Consider the following 15157-nt stretch of genomic DNA (forward strand, 5'->3'; position numbering starts at 1 on the left):
AAGTTTGTGGTTTTTCATGCGAAGCCTGAAAAATCAGGTGAAGTGGAAGAAGCAGCATCCCCCCACCAGCCTTGAGCAGTACGGGGAAGGTCCGCAGGGGAAAGCTGTGCCTGAGGAGGAGGAGGTTTCGACTGGGACCTCAGGCTGGCGTGTGACTGCTGCTCAAGAGACAAAGGAAAACCGCCAAGCCCCAAATTCACCTCGTTCCCCCCAAAAATACAGTTGTGCCCCATACTGCATGGCTGGGGAGCTCTGCCAGCAGTCCAGTGTTGGTGACTGCTGTGGAAATTTTGGCTAGAGATGACTTCCAAATGGTTTTCTATTAGTTGCTTAAAGGTGAAAAATGGACAGTATAGAAGAGTAGGAAGGCAAGAAAAACTGTTAAAATTTCACATCAATAGGCTATTTGCTGTTAGAGAAACCCAGGAATTCACACCCCAGTTGAAGCTTACCATGGTGTGCAACCCACTTTTGGGATATTTATCAGAAATCCTCATAGCTGTAGGTTTGGACATTCTCTTTATTCTTCCCACTGGTTTTCAAGTGATGTTCTTGTGCTGCTGTTTGCCTCAGGCGTGACGGCTTGTGTTAGGGCTGCTCTGTGCCTTGTGCAATCCTCCTGCCCCTGAGATCAATCTGGACCCAGCTGAACCACAGCAAGAGCCTGCTGGAGCGCACTGCCTGAGCTTGCAGCGGGCTCCCTCCAGCTCCAGTTGGCACTGGGGCTGCCGGAGATCCCAGCCGTGATTTACATCCCACAGCAAAGTGCAGTGTTGTATATTTAGGACAGGGGGCCGAGTGCCACTTGGTCTTGACAACTGTGGGACTTAGAAGAAATAATGCATCTAAATATCTTAGTTGCTTTTGCTTTATTGATACTTACTCAGTAGTAGACGTACACAAAGAGCATTACTGAGGTCTGGCTGCATAAGAAAAGCAGGACCAAGCCTTTCATTTTGCACCTTTTAAACTCTTAAGGCTCGGTTTTGCTCATGCAGAATTTGCTTACCTCTTGCATGCCGCTGCTGGTGCTGTGTTTGCTGGGCAGGGGTGATGTAGCTCTGGGTGGCAGAGGGGGTTCTAGCTCCAGAAGGGCTCCTCTAGATGTGTATTTCAAGAAGATACAGCTATGATCTGTACAAGAGCTTCAGTGAGTGGGTACTTTGGATAGTGGCCTGCTTTCCCCCGTGAATTCTGCTGTATGAGGTATGTCTCAGTGACGAGCAGTTGTGTTTTCTGCCTCATGGCAGCTGGTTTCTGGAAACTGGGTATTTCCAGGTATTTCAGCACTAGCATTTAGGTGCTTGTCTCTACTTACAAGTTTTTGTATTTGTATTTAAACAGTAGACTGTCAGCAAGATGTGGTTCGTGTGAATGCTGTTCATAAAAGGCGATTACAAAAGCAAACAGAATGATCTGCTCCGGGTTCACAGTTGGGAAGTAGGAATAAAATGAGGCTTAAATAGCGATGAGTCAATGCAGCGATGAAGTGCCTATTTATTGGTAAATAAAGGCTGGCTGCCATTCCCTGCTTCGATGCCCGAGTGCCCCCGAGGGGTTTGGAAAGTGGTGATGCAAAGTGATGAGTCACAGTTTAGAACAATAGTTCCTTCATGCGAAATGACTCAGGATAAAAGAAAAACAGGTTTTTCAAGAAGCTGAAGCTGATGAAATTACAAAAAGGAATAAAATAATAGGACATCTTTAACCCTGTGTTGGAAGTATTAAATCCTTTTTTTAAGACTAAGGCAGTGGTTGTGGTGGATGCCCGAGACCAGCAGATTAGACTGTGCCTGCTTTTGGTTAGCTTTCCATTTTCAGAGCATGCATGCAGATAACCAGAGCAAAAAAAGATGAATACTGGGTGTATGAACATTAAATAGGATGTATATAACAGCATCTCATGCAACACTGATTTGCAGTTGTTTGTCTGCATCATTGCAGACACTGCATCCTACCCTCTCCTCTTTGTCCTATTGCAGGTAAAGGGCTGGTCCCGTTGTGTGACGGGCAGCGCGGCACACGGAGCTCTGGCTGCCAGGAGGGATGCTCGTGGGGTGTGGGGTGGCCCCTGCCACCAGCCAAGTAGCCTCTTCCATGAACTGAAAGCTCAGCTAGGTACCATGCTGTAAGAATAACGTGTCCTTTCTATTACAGATAACCCTGTTTCCTCCAGCGAGGGTGGAATATGCCGCTCTGCGGCCCCACAGACGTCCGCTGTGGGTATGCTGCAGAGTGTTATTGCAGAAATCATCACTTCAGCAATCTGAATGCAAATACGTACAATATTCTTTTTTTAGGATTTAATTACATCACAACAACTAGGTGAAGTGGAGGGCAAGCTACGGTCTGTCAAAAAAAAACCCAGCAATCCGATTAATCCAGCAAGCCAAAAAAAGGCTTGCTCCCTTCCTCGTGTGATGTGTATTCACATGATGGGTAGCGACTTTCCCAGTACCCTGCCTCAGCCCTCCGTGTCCTGCACCTTGCTGAGCTTGTCTGACGGAGGTGGAAGCTCGGGGCTTGCCCAGGGCTGCTGGCAGCCCCCGCTCCCGAGGGATTTTATCCCGAGTGAAGCCCCCGCTGCAGCCAGCCGTGCGCCCGGGGGTCCCTGCTCTCCCGGCTGCCCATCCATAGGTGGCAGCAGGCTGTGCGTCTTCAGCCTCTCTGCACCGACGGGTTTTAGGAGCTCGATCTCCAGAACTTTGGTGCGCGGAGATGGTGTAAGAGGAATGAATTATTTTGAAGGAAGAAAACAGCCTTCGCAGCTGTTGGCTGGATTGTGCTGGGAAGGGAAATAGTGGGAAGTGAACCCGGGGGTGAGACGGGGCAGGTGGGCGCCTGTCAGACCAGCGCCCCAGCAAAGACCAGTGGTTTTGTCCGGTAAGTTACCCAGCAAAAATAACGTGGTTAAAATCTTTCCCTTGCAAAAGCACACACATGCAGAAAACCATGCTTGTGGTGCAGATTAAAGCCACTTGCTCAAATTTGCTTTTGCATTCTCGGTATGTCTCTGTGTTTGGGGACCTCTCTCCTCTCCCCTGCGATGATGCCTGGCTACTGTCTGGGCCAGCCTGGGGTGGCATCACCGGGCGAGCAGGCTCAGCACAGTGGGGGACACAGGGACAGCTCGGGGCAGGATTGGCTGCTCCTGCTGCAGCAGCATGTGGGGTGCAGTCTGCTCCACAGTGATGAGAACCCCAGCTGCAACAGGTGCTCGGGGTCTCTGGTACTCAGGATCTCCATCCCAGTGCCTCCATCTGCAGCAGCATCACACCACAGCTACACGGGGCTTGGCAGTGCCATGAGCCAGCTCTCCTCCAGCCTCCCCATCCCAAATCCCTTTCTGGGGATGGAGCAGATAAAGGATGAAGGTCAGTATCAAGGTGTCTCTACTCATGGTACTTTTAGGTTGCAGATCCCTGCTAGCACCGCTCAGCACATCCCGGGGAATGCAGTGCCAGGTGCGCTGCTGTGACTTTCCAGTTTGCCTTTTATTTTCCTGCGTGTTGTGCCAGGCTCACCCAAACAAGTGAGACCGTGTTGACAAGAACCAGCCAAAAGCTGCATCAGCTGCAGGCAGGGCTGAGCGAGGCCAGTGGGCTCCTTGCAAGGCAAGGTGAGGAAGGCACTTGTTTGGAGGTGGCAATGAGTCATGGCCACCTCCCAGGGTAATTAATCAGGAATTTGTTAAAGCATGGCTGGGCCAGGGGTGAAAAGAAAAGCTCAGTGATGGTGCTCTGGCCAAGGGTGAGGGCAGCCCTCCACCTAAGTCATTATACTTCTCTTGCAAAAATTAATCATTGCTTTAATTGAATGAGAAATTCTTCTCCACCTGCCCATTAGTTGACGGAGTGTTGCTGGAGCAGTGGTAGTGACTTGTTCAGCAACCACAAAGGTGTGACAGGAATTTTGACAGGCAGCAGAGCAATCCTAAATGAAACCTCACAAGCTATACTCAGTGCTTGTAAAAATTAAGTAATAATAAAATGGTAGTTACGGTATTGCATGTATGCACAGGAAGCTCCATGAGGGTCTGGAGGGGAAGCAGCCGAAGGGGAAGGAGAAAGCCATGATTTATGTATGGACACCCTGGGGCTGTTGGCTTTCCTGGAGAGGGGGACGATGCAGCATGGTTGGTTCAGCTGCAGGAGATGCAACAAGGGAGCAGGATCAGGCCTGGTGTGCAGTGGAGCTGGGCGAGAACATGGTCTCCTCCGGCAGAGAGAGAGCCTGTCCAGTGCTCCACACATGCCGGAGCGGGTGCTGTGCTCAGCTTCACCCTGGGGAATTGTACCTTCTTCTAAGTGAACAGTGAATGAAACCACATTTCCGTCCTCAGCCTTCGTTTTCTGATCCTGCAGGGAAAAGCACGTGCCAAGTTGTATTTAACTATTCCTAAAAATGGGCTTAAACACGCGTGTTTTACGCAGCTTGCTTGCACGAGGCGAGGTGGCGGTGTCACTCGGTGGGGGTGCAGTGCTGGTGCAGGGACCTGGGGACCCTGTGCTGGGAGCGGAGGCTGCCGTGCTCCCAGCGCTGCCCTGGGCACTGTCCCATGCCACTGGCAAGTGGGACCTCTCTGTCCCCATGGTCCCTGCTCTGGCAGAGCTCTGCAGTGAGGCACGATGGCTTGTTTACAGCGTTAGCTGGCATTGCAGGCGAAATTACCCCTATTTTGACACCTCTCAGAAGCTAGCAGTGATGAGTGACGGCTCTTCAGGAGGAGCAGCAGCTCTGCTCAGACTGCCGTTGACAGTTGCAGATGACAGGAATGTGAGGGCTTAATTATTATGTAATTAAGTTGAAGCGATCAGCTTATGTCTGTTTAGTGTCTAACATAAAATGAGCGGGTGATGTCGGTCTAGCTTGCAGTGGCCTTTGGTTCGAAAGCTCTGGCGTGCTGGGCGCGAGTGGGTGCTGGCATCCCGAGGGGGAAAAGGGGGTTGGGGACAGGGGTCCTGCCTGGGTGGTGGAGGCTGTGTGCGAGACTGGGCTTCTGCAGTGTTCTGCACAGATTTGGGTGGCTTTTTCCCTTCCCCGCTCCAGGAAATTCCCAAAGAATAATTTTCATGTCAGATGGCTGTAAGCGCAGTGGGTCTCCATCCGTTGTAGCCTAAGATGCAGATCTGTGTGTGCTGCTGTGCAGGCAGTGGCTGCCCCTGGAGCCGGGCTTGCTGTGGTCCTGCCTGGCCCCAGGTGGGGACACCCTCAGCCTCCATCACCCTTGCTGGTCCCGAGCACCCAGCAGGAGGGCTCTTAGCACCCAGGAATACCAGCCAGAAGCAAAAACATTTGCAAAAAGCCAGTATGCAAACCACTGATCTATCCCTCAGCTTCTTGGTAGCCCTCCAAAATCACATTTCCTTGGAAGCAGAGTTCAGTGCATGGTTCCTCTCCAGGATGAGCACCTGCCACCGGGGTGCAGGGACCCCATCACGCTGTGAGCACCCATGGCTTATGCCACGTGTTGTGACTGTAAAAGATGAGTCAAGGCCTCTGGCTCTTTCTATGTGGAATTGGATTGTTCAACTTTAAATTCTAAGAACATTGGTTTTTTCCTATAAGATATTCGATGCAGTTGTACCTGTAAGATACTCTAACAAGGCTAAGAAGCCTTTTACTTCCAGGTAGGTGTGGATGCTGGCGCTGGTGGGATGCTCAGCCATAATGTCTGAAAAGCTTCTGTGCCTACAGGTGGGAGCTGGTAAAGGAGACGCTCTTTAATACGGCAGCTTCACCACAGCTTTGCTTTTTGGTGGTTGTTGCTGCCATCCGGCCTTGTTTTTTCTCTCCGCACGAGCGGCGCAGGAAACGTTAGAACAGGTGTTAGGCCGTGTTTGTGTTTTAAAGGCATTTCACATTGCGGTTCACATCTGCGTGGGGAAAGCTGCAGGGAGGCATTGCAGGTTATTGTGGGAAATTTACAGTTTAAGCATCGCACTTAATAGAAACCCCTTCTGCTCAGGCTGGGGCTGGTACTGTGTTATCCCTAGCCTCCATCTGTGCCTGCTGCTCCAGCATGCCGAGTGCCTGCAATTACCTCCAGAAGAAGTTCAGCCCCTCTTTGAAATCACCTGTTTCTCTCTAGCTCGAGCTGTCCACGGCTTTAATCCAAAAAAGATCTCCAAGCGCTTTCCGAGCGGCGTGACTGACCAAGGGGATGCGGCAGCTCCCGGGGGGGTCCCAGCTGCTGGGTGGCTGAAATGGGGCTGCTCCTTCTCCCGTCAGGTGGGTTGTGCTCAGTCTCTACAGCAAGTGCTGCTTTATATTTTATTTGCACGATTTCCCTGCATAAACCGCACGGGTAAGTAACTGCCGTGCAGCCGAGCGGTGTTTGTACCTAGTGAGAGCCCGCAAATTTGATTGTCTCCCCGCCCTTCCCCTGCGGTTTGCTGCATCGTTTGCTGAAATAATGGTTGTTGTGGTGCTCAGTAAAAGTGCTGAAGCTGGGAGCTGCCCCTCCACGTGCACAGCCAGCAGTGCAGCGGGTGGTGGGACGGCTTCTTCTGCTCCTAGGCTATCCCAGGGGAATGAAGCCACTCTGCAGGCACTCACTGTCATCCCCACGGCAGCTTCAAACCAGCCCGGTGGCACTGCACCTCCTGCAAACACCTTCCCCAGCGCTGGGATGCTCGCCTGGAGGTGGCAATGCCCAGGCTGGAGCATGCACCGTTGGGTGTTCATCAGGATTTTTACCAGTGACCTTTCTGGGGTCTTGTATTCCCACAGAAAAAAGCAATTCCCATGTGCTACTACCACAAGAGCTGCTCCTCTGTGCACAGCCCACATCCCGCTGGGTCGTTCCTGCTCCCATCCGTCCCGGGGCAGCTGGGCTGGGCGAGCTGGAAAGGGCTGGGGCAAACGCTGCCTGCAGCAGGCTGAGTGTTGTTTTTTCTGAAGGTTTTAGTTGTTTATGGATATATTTCGCTAGGTCCAGCTCAGCTCCCACCCACGGGCTTGCCGGGTGGTGACCCACCAGGACAGATGACAGGGGCAACTCAGCACCGTTTGTAGGAGCAGCGATGGCTCCAGTGCGGGTTGCAGCGTGACCACCTGCCTGCAGGGCCCGAGTGCCGCTTTGCCATCTAATTAGCCTTGAGAAGTCGTAAAATTACTGCAGTAACATCTTCACACTGTTTTCATCATTAAATAGAGCGCTGCATGCACAGAGCATGGGGAAGCTGGCGGTCTTTGGCTGCAGCAGCCGTGAGCATCCTGGTGTGCCCTGGGGGTCTCTGTCCCTATTCCAGTCTTTGGTCCTTGCCCCTGTCCCTGCTGCTGGGGTGGGAAGGTGCTCGGCAGAGCTGTGCTGCCGGCTCAGAGTGTGTGTGTAGTGCTGGGGGGAAGCTGTCTCCGAGCAAAGCCCCTCGCCACTGCATCAGACCCAGCACAAACTGTGTGGAGAGCTGTGTGTGGAGGGGGGAGATAAGCTGTTTTTTCTTTCTGAAACTGACTGGGCCAGATTGACCACATAAAAACAAAAACCAGCCCCAAAAGAACCCAAAACAACAAAAACCCTAAAACCTTCTGAGAAGCAGCATCCTTTCGAGCAGAGCTGGTGGCTGTTGAAAGTGGTGGCGGGGGGAGGAAGGAAGGAGGGGGCTGGGTGCTGCCGGGAAGCCAAACGCTGATTTTGGCTGGCTCTCTTCAGCAGCGTGTGGGCAGCGCTGGGATCCTGTGTCTCGGGCTGACACCGGCTGTGTGTTGCGGAGATGACTCATGCATTTTGCGGAGAAGATGATGCTCTCGGTGTCACCAAGCGATGCCTTCCCCTCCCTCCCCTTCCCCAGGTGAAGGTGCCAAAACTGCGCCAAGGGGAGACGGTGGCAAGGCAGGGGCTGAGCCCTGGCTGGGACGGGCAGCACCACGGGCTCCTCGGCTTGGTTAGGAAGGAATCGCTCTGTTCCCTGCCTTGATAATTTGGGGTCATAATTGCATGTGTTGGAGCTGGAGCTGGGCACCCCCCGTGCTGCCGAGCTGCGGCAGGGCTCAGCTCTGTGGGGTGCTCGTGTGGGGCGAAGCCAGCGTGCGTGCGGGCTGGGGAACCCTTGCCAACCATCAGAGGAGCGGAGCTGGGGCTGGGCTGGCCTCAGCAGGGTTTCAGTCCAGGCTTTCCCTTCAGGTTTGCATCCAACAGTGTCACAGGATGAAAAATGAATTCTTCCGTGGAGGAGCCGAGCCTGTCCCTCCTCTTGCTCTGATCGGGTCTAAGAGCATCCAAAAAGGGGCCACAGCAGCCGTGGAAGGCCAGGCTTGGGATCAGAGGGGACCGACTGCTGGAGATTGCAGGGGGTGAGCCAGTGTCAGCCCTTTGCAGCCTCCCCGTTGCCTTCTGCTCCCGGGTGTGGGTGCAAGCCTCCTCCAGGTTTCAGTGTTTCAGGTCCCCCCTTCGCCATGCATGAGTTTCGTTCTGACTTTCAGGTTGGGATGAGTCAAAATCTCAGAGCCAAATGTAGAGAAAACTGTTGCCTGTGGCAGAGTTTCTGCTTGTACCAGCTTGAGGAAGCATCGTCAGGCGGGGACAGGGCACACAACCCTGCACAGAGTGCCATGTCCCACGGGGGGACCCAGCCCTAGCCCCACACACCTGCCTGGGAAAGGCAAAGAGGCACAAAGCGAAGCGAAGGGGATGGAGATGGTTCATTGGTGAGACCTCCGCTTCTGCCACCCAGAGAGCTGCGAATGCTCATTCGAGCGGGGTTTAGTCGATGGCTGAGTGAGTTTGGGAGATGTTTTAGTCACTGCTGGGAACTGACTCCTGGTTCTTTCCTGCCGTTCAGTAACAAGCTAATTCCTTGCTCATTTACCCCAGCGGTGCAGCCCTTCAGATCCACGCAAGCCTCAGTCAGCAAATCTTTCCCCGTGCCCCGCTTCCTTCATTTCCAACAAAACCCTTTTGTTGATACGTACCAAAACCAAAAATGCAAAATGAGTTTGTAAATGCATGATGAGTTCACTGCTGCCAGACCCCAGCACCCCATCTCTTCTTCAGCAGCCAGGAATTGCTGCCTTCAGACTGAGAAATCAGCAGAAATGTGAGTTTTCCCGAGGCTCCAAGCATGTTCCCCTCTGGCTGTCAGGCAGCACTGCCCGGGGCTTGCTCAGCTGCCTTCCGTAGTGTCAGGTAGGTCTGTCTGCTTAGGCGGGTGGTGTTGTCCACTTAATTGTAAGGAGATGGGAGTCCTTAGCTATGCCAGAGATTTTATGGAAGTATTAAAAAAAATAAAAAAGCCAGCGAGCAGTCTCGTAAGTCGGTAAATGGCATCTGACGTCCCCCCATTAGAAAGCAAAGAGTTACACTGAGGTTAATATTTCATTCGGGAAATAAATCTGCTCTTACTCCGAGCAGTCTATAAAAGCAGCCAGGCCCAAGGTGCTCCCAGCAGATCAGCAGTGCCCAGGTGCCAGGAGTCTGGAAAATCCTACAGTCCCTAATGCAATTAATGTGATAGGCACCCGCGCTGCACCCCTCCATCTTCGGGGATGCATGGCCCCAGGGGAGCCGGGCTTGGCTGGCGGTGTGGATGGGGATGTTCGTTGGTGATGGTCTGTCCCGAAGGTGATGTGTTCTCCCCTTGGGCACATTGGCCTTGTCTTTCTGCACCCAGAAGGGAAAGCAGAGCTGCTAGCAGAAACCGGCATCATCGGTTCTGAACAAATACCAGAGAGGAAAGAAAGCAGGAAAAAAAAATCTCTGTTGATTTACCCAAGCCATTTTCCCTGAAGTGAAGGAAGAGAAGTTTTTCAGTGCCTTGTCCAGACTCTGTTTTAGTTTTGCTGGCGATCGGGGCGTTAGGTGCTTCTGGCAGGAGCTGCAAATGCACCCATCCTTCCCCAGGGCTTCCCTGCCCCTGCGCACCCTGTGCCAGCCCAGGACAACCTCGCAGTGAAGCGTATGGCCTTGGTAAGTACATTTCATTTTGCTCTTAAGGCACCTTAGCCAAAATTTCCCTTCTGTTCAAAGAAGTTCAGAGAAAACCACCATGAAAGTGGAGCAGCCTACCAACCCTCCCCGCTTATTTACCACCCAGCCCAAACGCAACCTTGCAAGCAGGGCTGCGAAAGGGACATTTTGACGCGGACTTTGCTGGGTTTCCTGGTGGTTTGCATATTGTACCCTGCATTTAACGGGCTCTTTTCCAGCTTTCCTGCTGAATTGCTGCTGAGACCCAGAGGGGAGGTGGGCAGGGAGGCCTAGAGCAATAAAAGCACCCAGAACCAACCTTTTCTTTTTCCTTTGCAACTGCTAAACATCACGTGGGAAACAATCTGTTATCTTTTCTCTCCATGTAGAACAGCCCCGAATGCTCAGTGCGTATTTGCCTTGTCCCATACACGTGTTGACGTTTTTCATCCTTCTGTTATTACAGATGCTGCAAAGGCAATAACCCTGAAATGTCACAGCTGCAGATCTGTATCGCATAGATAAGATGGGGTAGTTAAATAGTCACTCAACATCGGTAAAAGACAACAAAACCTGCAAGAAGGCACAGTGTATGGTACCTGCGGGGTTCACATCACCGCTCAACCTGGGAAACTTTGAATGGCCCGAGAGAGGTAAACTAATTTAACTGTGTTTTAAAATTTTGGAAAGTACGTAGAGCTCATCCCAGCCTGGCTTGGAGAGGACATCATCCCTCTGAGGTCTAAAGCTGATCTCTGCTCCTTGCTTTGCTCCCAGCAGCGTTTGGCGAGCTAGTCAGCAGAGGAGGTTTGTAAGGGCCAGCCTGAACATATGGCTTTATAGGGAAGTTATTCATCAGGCATTTGTAATCCCCGTAGAGGGACCGTGTGGTGGGTCAGGGCTGCACCATAGCTGGGCTTTCCAGAGGATGCTGGACGCCGCACTGGGTGCTGCTCTGGGGCTTTTCCCCAGCACTCTCCTTGAAGCATCTCCCTCCTCTTCCTCGGAGGTGATGGCCCGAGCAGCCACTTCCCACTCGGCTCTTGCTAGGCACTGTGGGACCACGTCATGCTCCAAGGAGTTTTCCAGATCACCAATGCTGAGAATAATCTACATCAGCACTGCAGGTAAGTCTTTCCCCAGCCTGATGGTGTCTTCAAGTGATAATTATATTTAGTTACTGCTGTAACATGGGCTGGTGGCTGGTTGCTCCCACACCAGCTGTATCCCTGCTCCCTTCCATCCAGTAAAGGGGGAGCTGGATGGGAATACCTTCGCAGGGTACTTCCCACTGCTGCTCCTCCTGGTAGGCCTGGGAGAACCAGGTTTGCTGAGTTTCAAAGCTCAGGTGATGTTTGCCAACCCTAAAAGACAGCTGTGCATCAGAGGCAGCAGTGGCATCTCCCTTGGTGTCACGTGGGGCAGTAACTTCATCATTACTGACTATTTTCTAATGCTTGGGATGGAAAATACTGCACACGCCTGGCTGGTGGGGTGTTGAGAGGTGGCTGTGGTTGCTGTTGGTGCGAGGGAGGCATGGCCGCTCCCGGCACGCTCTCGGCTCCAGTTGTGCCGGTGCCAGGCCATGCCCACGCCGCTCCTAGCCCGTGCTCCCGGAGCTCAGCTATTTATAGTGCTTCTTCCTCCTGGTGTGTTTATATGAGCCAGTTTTATAGCTGTTGTCTAGCACAGGCAGAGGACTGGGGAGATGCTTGCAGGCTACAGATCAGAGGAGTGACCAAAGTCCTCACAGCTTGGCACACATCTGGCTCTTGCCGTGCCGATAAGCAGCAGCACTGCTGCCCTGCGGCTGGCTGTGCCTCGGCATCCTTGTGCCTCAGAAAGCCTAAAAAATCAGCCACAGGCGCCTTTTGCTGCTAGAGAAGAGCTGGTGCCGAGCAGGCGATGCTCAGGGCACAGGGGATGCGTGTCTCCGGCTGCACAGCGATGCTGCTTGGCTCTGCACGGCTCTGGAGGGTGCTCACTGCACGGTGGATTTAAAAAGCAGATTGGAACCAGCTCATTCCCCACGGGTGTCCAGAAGCAGCCCTTCAGGGGGACTGGCCCAGCCCAGGGCTGTGTACTGGTCTTTCTGGGTATGAAGGAATCTCGTGTACTCCAGGATGGCACCTGGCTCAGGCTGTCTTTGGGAATGCGTGTCACGAGGACTGCCAGCCTTGCCACTATGCTTAGCCCCCAAACTTAGTCATTTTAAAGCTGGAGCTGCAAAAATTGCTGATTTCTCTCTTTTAGAAATGCTTTATTGATCCTGCTGGCTTATTAAGGGCAAGAATTTATCCTCCGCCTGCTGGTCCCTCTGCACAGCATGAGTGTTATTTGTGGTATCCCATACTACAAACATCTATTTTTAACCGAGCGTTCTTGGAAGGCGGTTTGGTACCCTGCTTTGCACAGAGCACTCTCTGGCTTGCAGGGTGCTGCACTCCAGCTTGCACAGGGGGACGCTGGGATGGAGACTGAGCACGTGGCAGGTCCAGACCCATGGGGATTGCTGGTGTCCCGCTCTGACGGCAGCAGCGTCCTAAACAAACACAGCTTCTCCCTCCTGAGGATCATTTTCCTGGGAGTTATGGCTGCAGATGTGTTATTTTGCTTTTTGACCTGCCTGTCTCCCAGGAAAAACTCCATTTCATTGATCAGACCATTTCAAGCTCATTGCAGGGCTGCTAATGACTGAGCTGTAACAGCAATATTTTAACCTCTGCTTTTTCTCCTAGTGCTCAGTGTCAATATTATAAAGTACCACTTAAAATACAAGCACAGGCAGTCAATTATTTTAACCTTTATTACATCTGAATATACAGCAGGTACTCCCAAGCAAAACCACCGTGTCTGACACTCAGCAGAGCGGGCTTGGCTGGGAAATGCCATCCCACCACTTTGGGAAACTCCATCCCACCACCACGCACATCAGCAGAGCTCACGGAGACCCCAGGGCTCACTTCTCAGGGCAGCCCCAGCACAAGCAACACCCCCAGCACCCCACTCCTGACTTTGGAAGGGGGCTATAGTCCTGCTGTCTCCTTCTAATTCCCCTAGAAATTGTTTGCCATTTGCATGATTTATACCCCTTCGCAGAGAAGGTCCCGGATCAGCGCCCGCAGCAGCCTCTCATGGATGAGGGACGGATACAGGGACAGCTGTGGGCTCCCCCTGTGCCCCCAAAACCGCTGGGCTGGGGGCTGAGCACCTCCCCACCATGACCCGCGGATGAGGACTGGTATATGGGGCCATCAGAGGCACAGAAAGAGCTGCCCACACGCAAAACCAGCCCCATCGTGTCACTCCTACTTCCCCACGCTAATCCTCCACGGGAAAAGGTGCTGCTTAAACCCTCCCCGTCACACACACGAGTGTGTTTTTAACTTGTGCATTAAATGCACGGGGAATGAGTTTGTCAAGTGGAGTTTGGGGTGGTCAGGATGTTGGGGCAGAGGCAGCGCTTGTAAAACCCAACTGGTTCAGCCAGGGTCGGTGCTGGCTGGAGCGGGATTTTTCCCTTGTTCTGTGTGTTAGTCATAGGCTTGTTTATTTTTTTGGAGTTGTGTTTTTTTTCTTTTCTTATTCATCCATTGCAATCACAGCAGACACATCATTTCACAGCCCTACATGGAAATCCAAGGCCAAGGAACTATTTTTAGCACACAAAATGTCTTCCCTAAATGTATTAACTTTGGAAGAGTAAATACTAAATACACTCTCATCGCGTTAGAGGCATTTATGCAGAAGTACAGCACAAACGTTTTTAATGGTTAGGGGAAATTATGTTATACCACTAGCACTTAATCAAACACAATAAAACAAGATCTTACTGCAATTCTTTCAGGATAAGTTGAAGGGAAATTAATTCGCGTTCACATCCGTTGCTGATGATTTACTGACGCAGGGGCATATTTGCCCCATTAGTATTTATGCTGGCACTTGCAATCCTTATGCAAAATGTATAGGGGATAGCCTAACATTTATTTTGCAATTAAACTGAAATGGTTCTTCACCTGCTCACTCCAGATCGAGGCATTCAGCACCATCTGTGATGAGGGTACTATAGGCAAACCCCAAGCAAGCAACACAGGGAAACCCTATGGGCTGTAAGTACCTATGAATATATGTATTTTAATAAGAATGGCTTTTTGTAACCTTATTGGGGAAGTATTTTTCAGGCTGGGCTGTAGGAGAAGGATGATGTCGTGCTGCTGGCTGTCCCTGCTTGGTTGGGTGCCTGGAAAAGCTGCCAGGGGACCAAAAAAAACCCCAAAATTGGCTCAGGGATTGGTGCCGGTGGCTCTCACCTGGTGATAGTGATGGGTGGTGGGGGTGCTGCCCGGGTTTGGGTACCCAGGGTTCGGGTCCTGTCCTGACAGAGCTCCCTGCTGCACCTTGCTCCTGCAAGAGCCAGCTGGTGGTTTAGGTGTTTTCCTGCACAGAAGGATGCCAGAAATAAATTGCTGAGTTATTCTTGGTGGGTTGGATTTGTTGTCGTTTTGGTTGTTTTCTTTCCTGTGAAATGGGCTCTCTGGAAAAGGAGAGGACATACAGAGGCAATATAATCCTTTTAGCTGTCCATCATTTTCTTTTCTCCCTTTACTTCCAGGCATTATCATTCCATTTCCCATGCCCATTCCTACGATACATCCACCCAGATCATCCCAGCCAGCTCTGGTCTAATACAGGTGCTGGGGGCAGGGATGCATCTTCCCAGGAATTCAGCTACCTCTTTCTTCCATGAGGCTCGGCTGTTTTGGAGACAAAAATCCTCTCCAGTTTGTAAGGACATTGCCCCACGTTCCCCAGCATCAGACCTCCAAGGCCTGGCTGGGCTGCCCACCATCCACCCCCCGACATTTTGGGAGGATCCCAGGGCCAGGGACATCGCCAGGGCTGGAGGGGTAAATCAGGGGAGTCAAACTAGAGGGGTTTTCTCAAACCAGGAGCACAGTGGTGTGTTGGGTTTGGATGGGATAGAATTAATTGTGTTCCCGGTAGCTGCTACAGGGCTGGTTTGGGTTTGTGCTGGGGAGGGCCCTGGTAACACAGGGCTGCCCAGTCCCTGCTGAGCGGGGCTTACACAGAGCCAAGGGCTCTGCTGCTCCTCACCCCACACGCCAGCGAGCGGGCTGGGGGGCACAAGGAGCTGGGAGGGGGCACGGCCGGGACAGCTGACCCCGCCTGACCCCAGGGATGTCCCCTGCCATGAGCCTCGTGCTCAGCACATAGAGCTGGGGAAGGAGA

General features: G+C 52.3%; 1 long non-coding RNA gene across 1 annotated transcript; it reads left to right on the top strand.

Annotated features, from left to right (window-relative positions):
- Positions 1 to 10165: 10165 nt before the first annotated feature.
- Positions 10166 to 14900, top strand: LOC130154264 (uncharacterized). Its single transcript, XR_008823665.1, has 4 exons — positions 10166 to 10560; positions 10917 to 11034; positions 13937 to 14016; positions 14520 to 14900. It is a non-coding gene; the product is annotated as an uncharacterized LOC130154264 (long non-coding RNA).
- The last annotated feature ends 257 nt before the right edge of the window (positions 14901 to 15157 follow it).

Source organism: Falco biarmicus, chromosome 8, assembly GCF_023638135.1.
Source record: "Falco biarmicus isolate bFalBia1 chromosome 8, bFalBia1.pri, whole genome shotgun sequence".
Taxonomy (NCBI): Eukaryota; Metazoa; Chordata; class Aves; order Falconiformes; family Falconidae; genus Falco; species Falco biarmicus.